This window comes from Thunnus albacares, chromosome 7 (genome assembly GCF_914725855.1).
Source record: "Thunnus albacares chromosome 7, fThuAlb1.1, whole genome shotgun sequence".
Taxonomy (NCBI): domain Eukaryota; kingdom Metazoa; phylum Chordata; class Actinopteri; order Scombriformes; family Scombridae; genus Thunnus; species Thunnus albacares.
Genome location: NC_058112.1, coordinates 24763119 through 24781542, shown reverse-complemented (window position 1 = coordinate 24781542; position 18424 = coordinate 24763119). Strand labels below are relative to the sequence as shown.

The 18424-nt window shown below is 41.1% G+C and overlaps 1 long non-coding RNA gene across 4 annotated transcripts in view; it reads left to right on the top strand.

Annotated features, from left to right (window-relative positions):
• The window catches only part of LOC122986036, a 41936-nt gene extending 23769 nt beyond the window's left edge, over positions 1-18167 (top strand). For 3 of the 4 annotated variants that reach the window (XR_006404230.1, XR_006404227.1, XR_006404228.1), the window contains 4 exons: positions 1324-1635; positions 8490-8580; positions 15952-16075; positions 17789-18167. This is a non-coding gene — a long non-coding RNA (uncharacterized LOC122986036). Of the gene's footprint in view, positions 1-481; positions 581-1323; positions 1636-8489; positions 8581-15951; positions 16076-17788 lie in introns of those variants that run through there. The other variant, XR_006404229.1, reaches the window with a different exon arrangement.
• Positions 18168-18424: the final 257 nt, after the last annotated feature.

Here is an 18424-nt window from a genome sequence, read left to right as displayed (position 1 = left end):
ACCTCCTATTTCATCATCAGCGGAGCTTTTCTCCCCTTCACTGTGCGCTCACTGTCTCCTCCTCTCTTCCTCTCTCTCTCTCTCTCTTCTTTTTCTCTCTCTGTTTCGGTTGCTCCACTCTTTCTGCTCCAGCCACACGCAAGGGGGAGACTTAAGCTCTGCGAGGGAAAAAAAAAGAAAAAAAGTCTGCTGCTATTTCTACAGTCAGGGCCTCCCCACAGCCCGCCCTTCCATAGACGGAGCTTTTTTTCACTCACTACTAGCTGGATTTTAACCCTCTGCCTCCAACTAGCTGCACAGCAGCTCTGCAAAACCTGGCAACAAGTTGCTTTTTAGCGGCCTTTTCTTACTTTTGGCGCATTGATTTTTGCATCACTTTGGATTTTGGCGCTGTTCCTTCTGTTTTTCTATATTTTATTTTCTAAGAATGTACCGCGTCCTCCTATTTTTTTTCTCCGCTGATGGGTTTCTCGTAGTATTTATTTAGTTTTCTCCTTTTGGATGGAAATTCGTCAAGGTGGTGTTTCGCCATGTGATGGGCCTTGTTCCACCTGGAGTGCTGGGGCGCCATTTCTCACGGGTAACCTGCTTGCTGTAGGCTCGTGGTCCTGATGACCACTATGGATGACAAGCAGAGAATGTGACCAATATCTGAGCGTGGTGCACATCTGTGTTTTAAAGACATGTCCTTCGTCAGCGACTGGCATGAAGTACCGCACCTCCTTCGTCTTCACTGTCTGTCTCTCCTTCTCTTTCCTATTCCTTGTCCTCTCTCTCTGTCTCTGTGTCTCTCGCTCACCCTTGTTCTCTCTCTTTCACACCGACTCGCTCTCCTAACAGGGGAATGAGTGGTGAGCTGAGCCGAGCTCTTTCTGGGACAGGTGCCAACTGCAAACAAAAGACATTAAAAAGCAATAAGAGAAAGAAAATGTAGTAAATCGCAAATTTCGAAAATGTTGCAGCGAAATGTCAGACGTAGCCCTGCATCTTGTGTCTCTGCATGGCCACTTTGTGTCGTTATTGCATGTTTGTATGAAGTATTAAAGCTGATTTCGCGACCAAGCCTGTTAGTAAAGCAGAGGTTTGAATACTTTACCACAATTATTCAAGTGAAGGCATTTCATTGGGGAAGAGGGAGGGAGTAATGTGGGAGAGCAGCATATAGACTGCTGAATTATTCATGTGTGGACTGGTTGTGCTATTTGCATGCATCAGACATGCTGTTTGTCTGTTTGCTAACATTCCTCATTCAAAGACTTGTTAACTAGCAGACAGGCTTAGCTAGAGCCTTGCAGACAGCCTCATGGCCTCCTATTGTTTCAGGCCTCACCAGGACTGGACCCAGCCGGTGGCAGGCGAGCCGTGCTGCCCTGAGCTTGGGGCTCAGACTGTGGCTGAAGGAGGGAGTGAGCCTGGATCTGAGATTGAGTCTGGGGCTCAGACTGGAGCTGGAGCTGGGGCACAGACACGGCTGTGACGGGGACAGTCTGAGGGAAATCACTGGATCTTGCAGGCACCACCAAACGGGAGCTTATGGCTTTCTCCTCTTCTTGACAGAGATGTGGATCAAAGCGGGAAAAGCTGCTGAATTTCGCATCCCGACCGGACATTTACCACCGTTGCTCTGAAAAATGGGTGAGTAATATCTGTTTTAATTTGTGTATGCTTGTGTGGTTTAGATGGAAGTTTAACCATGTGTTTACATTCTAGGCTTCCATGTTTAACAGGCATCCTGTACAAATAAACATTTGATGCACTTGAGGTTCTTACACAAAGTTTCTTTTTACCTGAGCGCGCATTTATACGTCTGAATATAAAACCCTACATGACCATGTAGTGTAGGAACATCTTCGATTGAACATATAAAAGCGACAGATCTTTTGCCTCAACTTCGAGATGCTTTTCTTTAACTTTTCCTACCCCTTACACAAAACCTACTTGTAATTTAGTAATGCAAAAACAAAAGTCATTAATAGCACTTTGATTGCAGCCAGGATAATCCTACTTCATGGTAATCAGTGGATGAGTGGAAGGCCACGGTTGTGGAGGTATTTCATATGAGTGATGCGGTCCGGGCTTAGTATGTACTGTATGAAGAGAAGTACGTGGTGTACTGATCGGTTTGATCGGTTTAATGTTCTCAAAAGCCTTACTGTCAGCTACATTTCAATGAAAATACTCTGCATTCCTTTGAATTTGAAGTTTTCCTGGCAGTATTTGCCAAGCTTGTATCTCGTGTAGGAAGGCAGAATAGAGAATAAATATAATACAGTCCATCACTTTGCCATTTGCAAAGTATTTGCCTATGCACACCTAATTTTACTGTTGAACGCATTATTTCCTGATTCTTTGGAACTATACCTTATTTCTTTGAACACAGGATTTCGTAGGATTTATGTTTTGCATAGTAATATTTTGTGCATACAAAGACTTCTCTCAAAATGCTCTCATAATTATATTGATGCATACAAAAACAGTCCCTTGTTTTCATTTGAAGGAAGAACCAACCCTGAATGAGCAATAAAGCTGTTTAAGCAGTCATAAAGCAATTCCACAAAAATGAAAACTGTTTAATAAATGCTTTAAAACGACTTAAGATAAGTGACTTTGGATAAAGTGCGAATTTACTTTGGCTCGTTCTACTTTTTGTTAGGTACTTGGTGGTTAACTTCATCAAATTAATAGAACATCCAGGTTGCATTACTGTATGAGATGTTTATATGGCAATTTACAATCCCCAGGTCTAACCATAACATTTAATATGTAGTATTTTATTATACGGGGAACCAAATACATAGTAATCTAATTTTGAATATGTTTTTTTTTTTTTTTTTTTTTTTTTAAATGACATATTAGCAGCTGACTCATGGAAATCTTCCTGCTTTGGCCTATTTTGTGCTTTGTGTGCTCAGATGTTCAGCTGCTAATCAGAGTTTGTAGGTTGAACCCAACCTTATAGTACTCGAGGATTTCAGGTGATCCAACACTGAGGATCAGCTTTTCCATACATAGGTGATTATGTTCATTCATATGAATATAAGCTCTGCTGAACTAGCAGTGGACACATGGTTTTGGCTGGCAGAGTATCACACTGCTCCACCCCTAAGGCCTTTTTGGCAGTAGATGGCAGGGGTCCAGGGGAAGGTTGCATGTTGAGAGGCAGATGGCAGGGCGGTGAGGGTTTGCAGTATTTTCTCTCTCTGTAAAAGTATACCTGACCAATCCAACAGTCTGGTACAGCCCACAGTGAGGCATTCTGTGCACTGAAGCAAACATCAGCTATACTGCATCTACACAGATACAAAAATCGTAGGACACACACACACACACACACACACACACACACACTCACATGCAAATAAATGTATACAATCGAACATATATGTCCGTATGAATAATATAACATTTTTTTGCGCAGAATATCTGATATTAATACTTTTAAACAATAGTGAACACATATTTTTTTTTACATTCTTGTCTCTTTTCGCCATTTCGGAGTGTGTGTTCTTAGGCTTGATGAAATGGTGGGTTCAAAATGTTTATCCTATTGATCCTGTAGAACAGTCAAAAAGGGCTTTTTAAAATATTTTATCGGTCAATATATTTCATATATTTTCAGTCGACGTTTTTATTTTATTTTCTATACACTAGTACAAGTGCTTCATGAATATACAGAGCTAAAAGAAACTGCAGGCCACGCTAGAACAACAAGTTCTCCAACTTAAACTTGACGGTGGCCTTGAACTTGAATGAGAAATTGTCCTGGATTTCGAATGAAATTGTATTCTAAACACAGTATCTTAATGAGAATATACGAGTTAATGATAAGTAATAAATGTTTTTGTTAAAATGCTAAGAAATGCACACCTCAAAACTTTTTTCCTTTTTAGGTATGATCTGAAAAATGCAAAAACGAGTGTTGTGGAAATAATTTGTGCATCATGTGATGTTTTGTAGAACTGTATTTTTTTACAATTAAGTAAGTAATTATTATTACATATAATTCAGACTTAAAAAAAATTATTTGAATTATTTTTCGTTAATGGGTTACCTTCAACGAGCTTTGTTTAAATTGTGTTTAATTTAGGCGTACTCGAGTTTCACGTTAAAATATTATATAGTAAATGTAGAGAAAAAGACATAATATAATGACTCTTTAAGAATTTTAAAAAGTTCTCTCATAAAGTTCCAAAGAATGAATCCTTGCAGTGAAAAATACTTTTTTCTATAAGCAGATGTCTTTACAGATGAGAAACACACCAGAGAGCATTCGACAAAATAACTGTATATAATAAAAAATAATTAAAAGTTTTTACAGCATTGCTTTAGGTAGAGATTATACAGTAATGGTTTGTGAATACATAGCATCAGCATATTTTTGCTCTGAGAGAGGGTGTGTGTGTGTGTGTGTGTGTGTGTGTGTGTGGGTGTGGGTGGGTGTGTGTGTGTGTGTGTGTGTGTGTGTGTGTGTGTGTGTGTGTGTGTAAGACAATGCACACGCGCACGCTCGTGCGTGTGTCCTCTACTTGCTTGCTGGATCATCCTTGATTTTTGGAAATCATTATAGATTTTTGTAATATTGAAGTTCTTGCAATATTTCCAGTTTTCCCATCTTTAGTGTGTCTCTGTTGCTGTAGTGTCTCATTACTTTTCTTCTACTTGTGAAGTAATTACTTCATATTTATTAATTTCAAACTGCAATGCTCAGCATTTCGTTTTATAATATTCATCTATTCGTGCCTTTAGAGCGACGTAGAAAAAAAGTTTACTTTTTACTTGATTTTTTTAATTTGTAAGATATCAATTGCCCCAAAAACTGCATTATTTGTTATTCTCAACAATGTTATGGGCATTTACTGTAGATAAGAAAATATTTCAACCTATTCTCACAAACTGGCAGCCTGAGGCATTACATATCTAAGTTTAATATTAAAAATCTTATTTCGTACAACATTAACATATGGAATTAACAGATGAGGAATTCAGGGGTTTTTGTTGTGTAATCTAGAAATGAAAGAGAATTTTGCTTTCAAGATATTCTTTTGAATATATGTTTCCTGTTGTAGATTTTAATGGCCATGTGTGGTGTAGCAGCACTGTATAGACTACTGTATGTCTCCAGATCTGAGTATTTCTGCCAGATACTTTTGAAGTGTTGAGTATGTGGTTTAGGTCATGTGCCAGTGCTCAGTGTATTCTCACTAGTACAACACACAGTGAAAATTAGTCATTCACCAGTACAACACAGCAATAAGCCACCAATACACTGCTTCATTTGTTAAGTGGATAAATTGGTATTTAAGATTATGTGATTTTGTTTCATTTATGAGCTTGCTGTGATGTTGTGAATTCCATCCAATTTCCTCCTGGCTAATATGAAATCCAGATTGGAGTGGTGAATGGGGGCCAAGCACTCACTGTAAATATATTTTTCTGCCATAATAATGAAGCCTCTTTTATTTCTACCGCTAAAACGGTTTCAGTGTGCTGTTTTAAGTACAATAAAACTAAAAAACCCAGCATAACGAAATTTATATTGTATATCTGAGCTCTCTGGAGGACTGTCAGGGGGGAGGGATTTGATTGACACACAGTACTGCCTCTAAAAATGTCTGTGTTCGAGTGTTTTGATGTCTGAATTCATTTTATTTTCCATACATTTAATCAGTTCAGACAAATACAACATGCACTCATGGTTTACAATACGGTATTAAATTTGAGTGACTGTAATTCATTTCTGTGATGAATGCAATATAGGAAGACTTTTTAAATCATGTCACAGAAATATGCTTTTTTTGTGATCACAATAAGGATAATAGAATTGCAATAATAGAAGCAGCCACATTTTCCATTTCTTTCAAGTTCAAGTAGCGTGGGTAGTGGGTACATAGAATATGTATAGCATGAAGGACAAGTAAAATATAATGTCAGATGATATTATACGGCTTGGAAATGTGTTTATATAGGATAGCAATATGGCTTTGCAGCTCCACCTTTGATTTAGGTCAAATATTCTTACTGACAGACTACGAGCAGAGGTGCAAAGTGACTAACACTGTGCAGCAGGTTAACACAAGCAGGTCACTGCTTGTTGAAATGGAGCTGGATTGAAATTTCCCACTTTGGCTGCCTACCATGTCTAAAGGTCACAGTGTATTACGCAAAAAAAACCTGTGAGTCAATTACTAAGATTTTACAGTACTGATGTCAATCATTAGAAATATCCTCCTTCAGGCTTTTATTTAGCAGTTGTCAGTCAGTAGAAAAACCTGTTCAAATATCCCCGAGGTGAACAACAATCTAGTCACACCAGGCTGAGGTCATTGTGTTTTTTTCTCAAGTTTATTTACTCAGGTATTTTTTTCTGACATACTTGCAGTATAATCAGTCTTTGTGTTGAATACGGAGCATTGAAGCAACTTTCTCGAGGGAATTCTGTCAGACGTTTAAAAGAGTGATTAGTTTCACCCGTCCAGATTAATATTTAGAATCATGCAAATGAAACACAATTTTTTTTTCGCCTCTGACCACTCAATGTATTCAATGTATGTTTTAGAGGCTCTTTAGTCTGTGGTCTACAGCATCACATGTGTCTTTTAGCACACATTGTCAGGACAGATACTTGTTTTATGTACCTGCCAGGCAAAGCGATATTCCAGATAACGCTGAGCTGCGCCCACTCAACTTTTCTTTTCCAATGCTCATATATTTCTTCAGCTTTTGGCCTCCACTGTCGCCAAGGCAATTTAGTCAGAAAAAACTGCCAAATCAGCAAAATTGTTCCACTTGGAGGTAGAGTTGGAAGTGTTGAAAGGCCTTGCCTGCAACTCTCCGACTATCAAAATACTGTAAATCCCTTCCCTCACCTCACCTCCACTTCATCACTTTCTTACTGTTCATCAGGGCTGAGCTGAATTATGTTGGCTACATTAAGTGATGAAAACAAACAGTGCACTGGCTTCAGCTGTCACTGTGTTACTCATTTGTGTACGGAAAAGTGAATGTTAAATATACTGTGTGCTTTGATCATTACCTTCAGTCTTTTACCGATTTGACTGGAAATTTCACAACTTTAGTACTAATTTCAACTGTGTAATTCAACACTACAGAAATGTCTGTATACTCAGGTTTCCTTGCAAGTCTGTATACTACTATGTAATGGTAGAGTGACCAAGAATTACAGGATTTGTCTGTGCCATAACCAGTGTTACAATCAAAGATTACTCAATTCATCCTTTCTAAAAGGAGCACTTCAAACTTCAGTTTTAATTAGCAAAAATAAACTGTAATACATAGCAGATTATAAGAAAATGTAACATATATCCCATTTTCTTATAATACTTGCAACCATCCATGTAGTATACTGATATACTGTAGGCTATCCCCTCTGCACATACTCGCCCAGGCTTCATGAGTCATCAACATGCATATACACACAAACAACACACACACAACTCGCACACAGAGTGCAGTGAGTGCACAGTTCGGACATGAATCTCTCTCCATGGGCTGGAGGAGTTGGGTTACTCATGAGCCCATAAACATGTGCTGGCGGCAGTCCAAGGCACTGCACTGTAATTACAAACGTTAGAAACAATATATAAAAGACCCTTCCCCGGCAAGGCCGTGTCCCGCACTGCAATTAGCGTCCTTGTACAGAATTATCACCCTTCAGCAGCCGCCGCCGCGCTGAGTGGAGGCCTTTAATTGGCAGTGTCCTCCTTGGTCTGCTAGAGAACAGCCCTCACATCTCTCTTCATCACCCTCTTTATTTTTCTGTTATCTGAGATTTGACTAACGATGACTAACTACCTCTGTTGTCTTGTGTCCCATTTCACCTCCACACAGCGGTGCTGGCATCGCACGCCTACACATGCACGGGGTAACATGGGCGCATGTTAAAAGCTGCCTCCTGCATTAACGCCGTGTAGTCTTGTACATGCGTGAGCGCGAACATACTGTGCCGCATGTGCAGAAAATCGCTCATTATGCTCACGAGTGCACGCATATGCGCCACTTCACCCACGCACATGACACTGTATGCTTTCAGTGATACAGCATGCCAAAGTGTGCACACGTATGCAGCGAGTGGGTGCTACTGGGCAAGGCCAAGGCCACGGCGGAGCTTGTGTGTTGGTGTTGGGTGAGCATGCGGCAGCGAGAGTTGGCCAGTGTACAGGCCAGCAGAGAGGGTGCGGTGTGTTACATGTTCCACTAATGAGTTTCCTTGGCCAGGCAAGACCGTGGGGCGAGCTTATTAGTAAACAGGCTACAGAGAGGAGCCCCTACAGCCCTCTGCTGCTGTTGCTGCTGCTGCTGCTGCTGCTGCTGCTGGCTCTCCAACTGATCACTCTTTCTGTTTCTGCTTCTCTCTATAGTTTTGTCTTCCTCTGTTTCTATTGCTGTAAATTGTCTCTCCTTTTGACTGAACCATTCTCACTCTCTGCCTCTTTTTTCTCTCTCTCTCTCTCTCTTTCTCCCTCATGTAGGCAATAAGTTGGATTTTGACTTCAGCCACATGCACAGACAATTTGGCCAACAAGTGAAATCATGGACAGACAGACTGGCGATTGCAGCATTGTAAGTACCATAATGTATTGCAAATTTAATATGTCGTTATTTAATGATGTATTATAATGCTGTTGTATTGTCTTGCGTTTCATTTAATAAGATGAAATCTGTAATTAGATGCTGCGCAAGTTTCATTTGTCATATGCGAGGGCATTTAACTGCTCTGTCTACATCTATTTTCTCTCTCTTTCTGAGATGTATTATAACGTTAGCCTGCATTAGATTAAATCATAATGACTGGATATTGTGCCTTTATCCCATTTGAAAGGCCAAGTGGTCCCAATGGCTTGTTAGTGTAGTAGGTTTTTTTAAAAAAAAACAAACCAAAATAAACATAATCTTTAATGCGCATGAACAGAAAACATTTAGGGTGTAATCTTAATTGTCCACCAGGCATATGAAGTCTTGACTCTCTCTGTGCCTGGGCCTGGATCTGTTAGAAAATGGCTTCCACTCTCTGCCTTCCAGCTCTCAGCTCCCCGCCGCCATTTTGTGTATCGCTGCCAAAGTAGTCAGGTAGCAGGATGAGAGGGACAGAGTAAAGTAGGGGAGAAAAAGTGGGTGCAACTGGATGCTGGGTTAAGGAGCAAATTAGCATAAATAGGGAGGAGTGGTGAGAATTGGAGAAAAGAGGTGGTTCGATATTCACTAACAGGAATACTTAATATGTCTTTTTCTTACGGGAAGAGGTTTTTAATTGTTGCTGACTGACTGCATACAAACAAGCAGCCTCCCTTCTGGACCCTTCCCAGCTCCTCTTCTCAAAGAGCTGACCTTGGGTGGACGCCATAAACAGTTCTTTTCCATTGGGGCAAATGTGCTGGCAGGGCTCACAGCTGCATGACCCCCTTCCACCCTCCACCCATCATCAGTCCTCCCTTTCTCCTCCACACCACCCAGACTCCCCAGCAGCCATAGTAACACTACCTGCCTGCTTACAATACACTAGAGCCGGAGTGCACGTGTAAAGCTTTAAACTCTGCTTATGTACCTGTCTCCACCCTAACCGCAGCGCACTGTTAGCTGTAGCTTCAACTCCAACTGTCCCTGTATCATATGCACTTAGTAACCCCAGGCCCCACCCTACAACCTCCAGCTACAGTAGCTAACTGCCCGCAGCTCTGGAATTCTGTATGCGCCAGGCATTTGATTACATGTGCAGATGTTATTAAAATCCTCCTATCCTCTGACCCCAAGACCACAGATACTAAATCAAGCTTTCAGTAGGTGTCTGCTGCCGTGTTTCTGTGGATCAGGCAATCGCTTAACTTACCTGACAAAGCCACATAAAATCGTCCAGCTCCTAAGCAAACACTATGTTGAGTCAAAATAAGTGATTAGTGGGAAGAGGACTGGGCATTTCAGGAACGAAAGTGTTTTTTGCTATTTGACCCACAGATCCATAAAAATGAGATCATTTAGGCTAAATAATGCAAGCCCAGTTACTTTTGGAAGTTAAACAACCAATTATTTGTCTCTTTCGCAATGATTTTCTCCCGTTAGCCACCGCATTCATTATGGGATTTGCCTCTAAATGTTTACAATAGTTAATTAACTTTATAAAGAGTTGCTAATTTTCCTCTTTTTGAAGTAATCTTACTCACTGTCACTCAGCTTAGTGTTAGCTAATGAAAGCACCAGAACAATCACTTCAACAGGGACACAGGAATGATTTGGGTGTCTAACCAGTGGACCAACACTGGCTTTCCTATAAAGGAATGTGGGAAACATCAACATATTTACATATAGAACATGTACCTAGGTGTTGGTGGGGTAGGACATATTGAAGGCTTACACAAACACAGCACATGAGTACATATGGTTAATTTATCTGTTTATGGGTTTAAATTGCTGCACAAACTGCTCCACTGTATCGGTGTGTATCTTTGCTGGCATGCAACTGATTTAGACTGTAGGTGCAAAATATAGCAGAAGTCCCTCCAGCAGTAAGACCTGGCCTATTTAGGCCTGTCACAGACAAGCTCTCACTGAGACAGACAGACAGTCAATGGCTGTGCTAACAGTTCAGAATGCACTCTGTCCCCTTTGGCTCCCCAGTCCTTAATCTGGCCATGTGTTTGCATATGGGACAGAGTGGCCTCCATATTGTGTTTGTGGAATGAATTATGAATGCAATTGCATAACAGTGGTCTGTTTCTAGGGCATATCTCTACAGCATCTACCCAGAGACCAAAGCATGAATACATTTACCCAGCCTAGACCTCTTGGAAATGATACTGTGAAGCTGGCCTGCCTGCATTTGTTTATGGTTATATAGAGCAGATGGCTATGCAACATGGTCACATATCACACACTGGCTGCCTCGCTGGCACTGCCACACACACAAATGCTTATAGGCAGAAATGTAGGACTTATTTGAAGGTGATTCAAATCCACAGAAATGTATTCATTATTCTTCTATAACTCACAGAGGGAAAAGTATTAAATCTCTTTATCAGGGTACATTACTTTATATTCCCCTTCATTTTGGCAGCAGGCCTGGAACTATAGGCACTAAAGCTAATAACTGCTGCCAAATCAAGCTTTTCAATGCTAACTGTGGTTAACTGAGCTGTATTTACAGCCTTAGCTTTCAGCTGTAACTGCTAACCACTATAGTGGGTCTGAGTACAGCCAGCTGTAGCCTGGGGGTAACAAGCTCTTCAAGGTTACAAACTGGACTGATCCCTGTCTGCCTACTCTGGCCCTCTGTCTGTCAGCTGAAGTTCATATCCAGGGAGAAAGGTATTTGTCCGACCCTCTAAATATAGCTGGCGACAGATGCAGCTCGATGGGGCACTGCCCAAGCTGAAAGGGGCCCTGCAGGCAGGCCAGAGCAGAGCTGGGCATGCAGACGTGTCAGGACTATAGACTTCCCCTAATAGACAGGGGCCCTATGGGTCACCAGCAGCCACATGGCAGTGCACCAGTTCCACCAGCTTCCATTAGCATGGTGGCACAAAGACTACGCCTGCGAATATCTATGTAAGCAGAAAACAGAAAATATTCAACATTTTTCTATGAGATGCATTGTGGGAAAATATCACAATCCACTCTGTCATAAAAATGGAAATAGTTGAACTTTTGATTTAGATAAACATCATATTCTAATGGATTCAATGGTCTCTATGAAATTTGTACTTTGGCTTGAAATGTTTTGGTGCATAGTTTCAGTGCTCATGCGTCATTGATTTTGATGAATGCAAAATATCCATTTGATCGTGACCTTATACAAGGCTGATAGCATTATAACCCTAACGTAGGGTTATAACCTGAATATTACCTGAATTCACTGTCCTAAATGTTGGTCAGGGTATTTTTTTAATGGGGTTTGTTTGTTGTTTTGTGTGTGGTTAGAGCATGAAAAGCCATGAAAGTATGTGAAAAGGTGTCCTGATATGAGAAAGTAGTGGACAAGGTGAAGGTGAAGGCGAAGGTGAAGGTGAAGGTGAAGGTGAAGGTGAAGAATGCGTCAGAATACCATTTTTGCAACATGACCATTTACCAAAGAAAAAAAAAGAAAATCCATTTTTTAACTTCTTATGATTAATGTAGTCAGCATCCATGATTTCATCACTTTTTTGAGCTTTTAGCTATTAATGTAAAGTGAAGTATCAGTATTTTTTCTCTTTACTAATACTGCATACGCTTGTTTACCATGAGCACACTGATTAAAATATGTTTTAGGTGTCCTGATATACAGTTGTAACAGACACCTGCCAGCCCTTCATAAACAAGTAGTTTCCTTGTAGACCTTTCTATAGGCCTGCACCCTGCTGTGCATCCTGCAACCTTACTGTGTCTGTGTGCACACACATGCATGCAAGTGTGTATATGTTTCTTTATGTACATGTGACTGTATACTGTGTGTGAGAGATGAGAAGCAGCTGGCAAGGTTGGGCTGAGTGGTCTGGGTGACCCCTGCTGCTGCATTACAATGATTGGGGTCGTTTTTTACCTCTAAAGATGTGGCCAGGGGGCCGCACTGGGATCAGCTAACTCTGCCTGATCCAGCCCTCTTCACCTGGCATGTTTATGGCTCTGCTGGGGGATGGAGGGGTGGAAGGGGGGTAAGTCACTGGGGCCGGTTCATCTCACAGCCTGACAGGCAGACACACATATTATGCACGTAGGCGTGAGTACATGCGCACTCCATCACCCCGCATACACAAGTGCACACAGTATGCATGCATTAATTCATACATGTACTGCTGCTCCACTGACCCATTGGCACACACATTCAAACTTCATATACACCCATACACTCCTTCGTCTTTCTCTCCTGACACACACTCGCACCAGGTTTGCGAGCTCAATATCTGCCTCATGCAGAGGTGACGGGGAGGTCAGCCTGTCTGACTTTGAGCAGAATCCCCCTGTGGCTTGCCCCAGCCATCCCCCCTGGCATGTGTAACAGGACCTACCCATGCAGCCTCTCCTCTTCCCCCCGCTCCTGTCCTCCCCCTCCTCCCTCTGCCTCCCCCCTGGCCCTGGTATAAATAGATGGGTCATGCCTGCTGTGCTACCCTGAGGGGCCTGTGGGGGGGCACAGAAGCCATGCTTCCCTTTATAAATGCTCCACCGTGTCTATCTGGATTCCTCCTGTCTGCACCCAGACACGACTTCACTTGTAGCAGGGCACACATGTAGATGTATACAGACACACAGAGGCGTACACACACACACACACACACACACACACACACACACACAAACGTCTGTGTGTTCCTGACCACATCCCTGATATAAGGGGCGCCACACATGTATAAACATGAGGACGAATGAGCACATATACTTGAAAAACTCAGCCTTAAGCGCTCATTTAATCCTGTGGTGCCAAAAGGCATCCTCAAAGGCTAGGATATGGAGAGTGGTAAATCTGAGGAAGAGCCCTGAAGAAGAGTGGTGTTGCTTGAAATTCACCAAGCTAAGTGCTTTAGTGAAAACATGAAAAGTGAGCTACAGTGAGCAGACTTCCTACGCTGGGTATCATTTGAAATTTTCATTAGAAACCCAGACACAAAACCCAGATTTTGGCTGTTACCTTACTCTCAAGAAAATGAATGTGTTTTTCTACAGTACAAAAATCCTCCTTTTTCATTTAACAAAAGAACGAAATCCTCTAAAATGTTTTAAACACGCGCAGATGGAAAATGATGCAAAATGATTATATAAATCCATAAATGTCTGATTATAGAATAAGTAAACAAGACTACGGATCTAAGCAGGCATTTCAGTGAAAGTGCATGATGACTTTATTTGTAAAATGTGAACTGTTCTGCCATTTAAAATGAAGATACATTTCTTTGAAAATTCAAATGCCCACTCGCTCACAATCCTAAAACACAGATCAGAAATTTAGAACCTGGACTGGTGGAACCACATTCACAAAAAAAAATAATTTAATTCTAGTGTTTTTGATTATACCATAGTGGATAAGCAGAAATTTAAAGGGAATAATGAAGGTTGTGGATACATACTGTGTAAATGTCCAGCTGCTTTTGCCGAATTATTCACCACACTGACTGACCACAGACCACCAGAACCCCATAGATCAGGTTACAAGGTTACAGTACTTCACTACGTCCTACTATCACTGCAGTGAAACTCAGCTTTGGTATTGATTGATAGGCTCTGTAGCACTTAGACTGAAGTGTGATTGAATTAAAGTGGCTTTTTAAGCCGTGCAGGCCTTTGCTGTGAACACTGTGAAAAAGTGATGAAGTAAATGAATATCATGTTTTGCTTTATTCCATGTAAAGGTTTTTTTTCCCATGTTTGGGTGTCAATGTGTGTGGATATGTGCGTGTATTCGAAATCGTGTCTTAGTTTGTGTGTGTGTGTGTGTGTGTGCATTTGTTTATGCACTCCTGTATGCATGCTCCACTGTGTGATTATGTGTTTGTGTGACATTATGAGATGATGAGGTGTAGAAAGCTGGTCTTTGCACCCCGGCGCTTCTAAACAACTAATGGAGGTGCAAGGCTGAAGAAGTGTATCAGTTACCGACTCGCTTTCAAGTGAAGGAGTGCTTGCTGAGTTTGCACACCTTTAAGAAGGTTCACTTTTCAGGTGGACAAGCTCTTAGTAAAGGAGTGTTTTTAGACCGTATTGCATAACAAAACAAGTGTGCACAAGGGTACATGCCTGTGTGTGTGCATCTGTGAGTGCATGTTTCTGTGCGTGCGCCTGTGCTTGCGTTGCATATTCTGCTGTATGTGTGTGTATGTGTGTGTGTGTGTGTGTGTGGGTGTGAGTGTGAATATTTTCCTGTCACTGGATGATAGCAACTGGCTTCACTTGAAAGCAATAGCTTTCCTGGACATGCACTCAGTTGGTCAGGACCCCAGAGCCATCTACTATATTAGATTGAAGTATGTCCAGTCAGCAGACTGAGAGGACAGTGTGCCTTGACCTTACCTTATGAAGTCTGGCCCCCACACCGCTGAGCTTTTTGCAGGTCTGCACAATGAGAATAGACTGTGATATGAATGCAGATATGCTCCACGCAGACAGTTTTCTATATGTAGTTACTGTTCAAGCATTTAAGATCAAAACATAAAGTAAAAAAAACACTATCAGAGAATAATTTTCTAACTCTAAAGTCCATTTGTAGTACTGCAAAACAGCAATGTTGCAGCCTTTTTAGTTTGGCAATTTAAACTTTGATGATTTCTGAGCATCATCAGCTTCAAATAATATTTTGTTATGAGGAAACTGGGTCAATGCACAGTATTTTTCTCTGTGTGGCTCTGTTTTTGGATTTTGTCATGTTAGTACAGTATGCGCATTCTTTAAGTTATCATATCTTTCCTTCTGTCATCCTGCTTCAGTATGCAATGTGTCTATGTGTTCTTCATGTGTGTCAGTTACCCTGTACGGGTATGTGTCTGGGCATACTTACAATCCACTCATCCTGGGCTATGGTGTAAGTAAGGCAGTGTTGAATAATGCAGAGATCCTCAGACTAACCACTGAGCAGACACAATGGGATCTCTCAGCTCAAGACATACCGTTCTGTATTGAGCTGTGCTGTACATTTGCACCTTCACAGATAGAATAACATTACTGTAGAGGTATGTGTTGACAAAGACAATCCTGGTATGACTTTGTTTCAGCAGACTGTGTGACATGCAGGATGGTGTGGTTTTCCCACAGAACACTCATGTATGCAGTCATACAGAATTTCACACAAGCATCCTGTAAATGCACATAACCACATACACAATTTGCAAATAGACCCAGACAATATGTTTTCACCCGAGAATCAAAAACTCTATTGTACAGTTTGTCAGCTACTGTGGTGTTTGCAATTGATCTCACAGAAGTCAAATCTAAAAGTCATCATGTTGAAGTATTTCTCCATTTCCTTTGTTACAGAGGTAACAGATTTCCCCTCGTGGGGATTTTCAGATGGAGGCTACCTGACATGCTGTTGAAACCGTGATGGAGGGAGGAGGCGATAGGCCAGTGTTCCCCCCCTTCGCTGCGTGTTACAGAGCAGGTGAGAAACATTAACAGCGGCAGCAGCTGCGGCCCTCTGCTCTGCACATGTGGGCCAGGATATGAGCTAGTTCAAGCTCGCCCACTCTACACTGGTCACTAATGTTAACACTCTCCTCTCTGAGGTACACAAACAATACTAAGGAAATAAGGGGAAATACAGTGGAATCAGCAGAGACTGTTTCATTTTACGATTTATTGTACTGTATGTTGCTGTAAAGCTTAGCTGTAGAGCGGCTTGGGACCATTTAAAGCAGTTGAGTTGAGAGCAATTCAGCCGAATGAGTGATTTTTTTATTCCAATAACTTTTAAGAGGCCTGACGAGGTCAAATTATCATTATTTCTCAATAAAAAGCAAAGATTAGAGATGTGAAAAGTCCAAAAAATAACTTGTGTAGAAAAAGAAAATTCCGTCTTTCATTATGTCTTATTTTGTTGATAATTTCACGACCCTTCAGATTTATCTTGCAACTACTTGTGGGGTCCTGACATCCAGGTTAGGAAGCACAGCTGTAGAGAAATGACGGTCTCATTGGCTAGCCTTTTTCTGCATTGATCACATGCCTACAGTATTGAACAGCAAACAAAAAATACATTTTAAAAAATTGTTGTTTTGAAATGGGCACAGTTTAGTGAACAGAAGGCAGCAATTTTCATAGTTGTCACATTGACACATTTTTCATAAAATCCTCATTATGGATGTCACACTATCCTTTAAGTTGTTTACTGGTCACATTTGAATAGGGAAATATCTTGGCTACACAATTTGTTTGGGACTTATGCATCTTGTTGGTTCATTTGAATCGCCCCGTGGCTGCAGCCTTGAACCGGGTGACCCAGTCGTCACATTATGTTCTGAGCACACAGACTCAGTCACACTGGTGAGGCGTCCCGGAGGAGAGTGGCATGTGTATTTGTGTTTCTTTGAATCATAACCGCTGTTTTGTGTTCAGCGAGGTGTGTCAAACTGGATTACCTGCATGAACGCGGACCTGAAAGGACTTTGTTTTTAAAGACTGTCCTTTGGGGTGAGGTAGTAGGTTGTATAGTTTTAGGGTTATACCCTTCCTGTCAGATAACTATACAACTTACTGTCTTTCCTGAAGTGGCTGTAATGTCATCGGATGTCATTGTGGGAGCTTTTGGATCTGGATCAACATTGGAAAATTCAAGTTTACCCACTGCCCTTGATGACCTTAGTTGTAGCATTTGATAGTGGTGGGTCTTTTTAACTGTATTTGCTTCACATCTCATGATTTTCATTGTTACACTCTCTGACTTACTGGTCATTAAACAAGTTCTTTATCATAAGTGTGTGTTTTGATTCTTCTCTTTTTGTACCAAACAACTGGAAAATGTGTTCTTTGTGTCTTGCCAAACATTGTATATCAAGGAATCTTACATAAACCTGCTCTTACTTAATTGCCATCCTGTTTCCTTAGTTCATATTTGTATCTTTTTTTTAACAGTTTTCCCTTTTATGATTGTCATGTGACTTTAGGATATCCTCAAACTAATTATCTCTGGTTGTCTGTAATGTTAGTTTAATGAGAAAGTAAAACTAGACTTAAAGAGTCAGTTATTGTAAGTTGCTTTAGAAATCAAGTGTGTTAATCATTAAAAATATGAAAAATGTATGAGGATGTATTCATATTATTATAAGGAAACGTGCAGTGTTCATATGTCACTCCATCATATTGCTCTCCACTACAGGTCACACCAAAGTCTGCCACTCAGTAGGACCTTTCTGATGTTCGTACGGGGTGAGGTAGTAGGTTGTGTGGTTTCAGGGTAGTGATTTTGCCCAATCAGGAGATAACTATACAACCTACTGCCTTCCCTGAAGGGCAGCAATACTTCACCATGCAGACAGCAGAGGGTGTCATGTGTTCAGCATCAGAAAAACTCCCAGAATCCACAAACCAAACCAGGTCAGCTGTCTGGCCCTGAGCCGTCAGGTCACCTCCTAACCGGAATGTAGACATCCACAACCAATCATAGCAGCAGAGAAGACCAGCAGGTAAAATCTGTTCACTCTAGGATTCGTCTTTGATTTTCTGCTTCAAACAGTAATAAAGAATAAGAAGATTAATCCGTTTGTGTTTGGTGTTTCTGTTCTTTGATTTGTTTTCACATCTCATAAAAGGTATTGAAATGTTTCAAACCTAGAGGTTATTTGCAGTTGACTGACCGCATTGGTGGTAAATGGTCTCCAAAGTACTATCATTCCTTTGATGAAGTTTACATATAGTACATATTGTAGTAGAGCATGCAAGTACTTGACACCAACCACCCAAACAACCAACCACCCATCAACTATTAAATTCTAGTAAATCTTTGTTCAGTTTA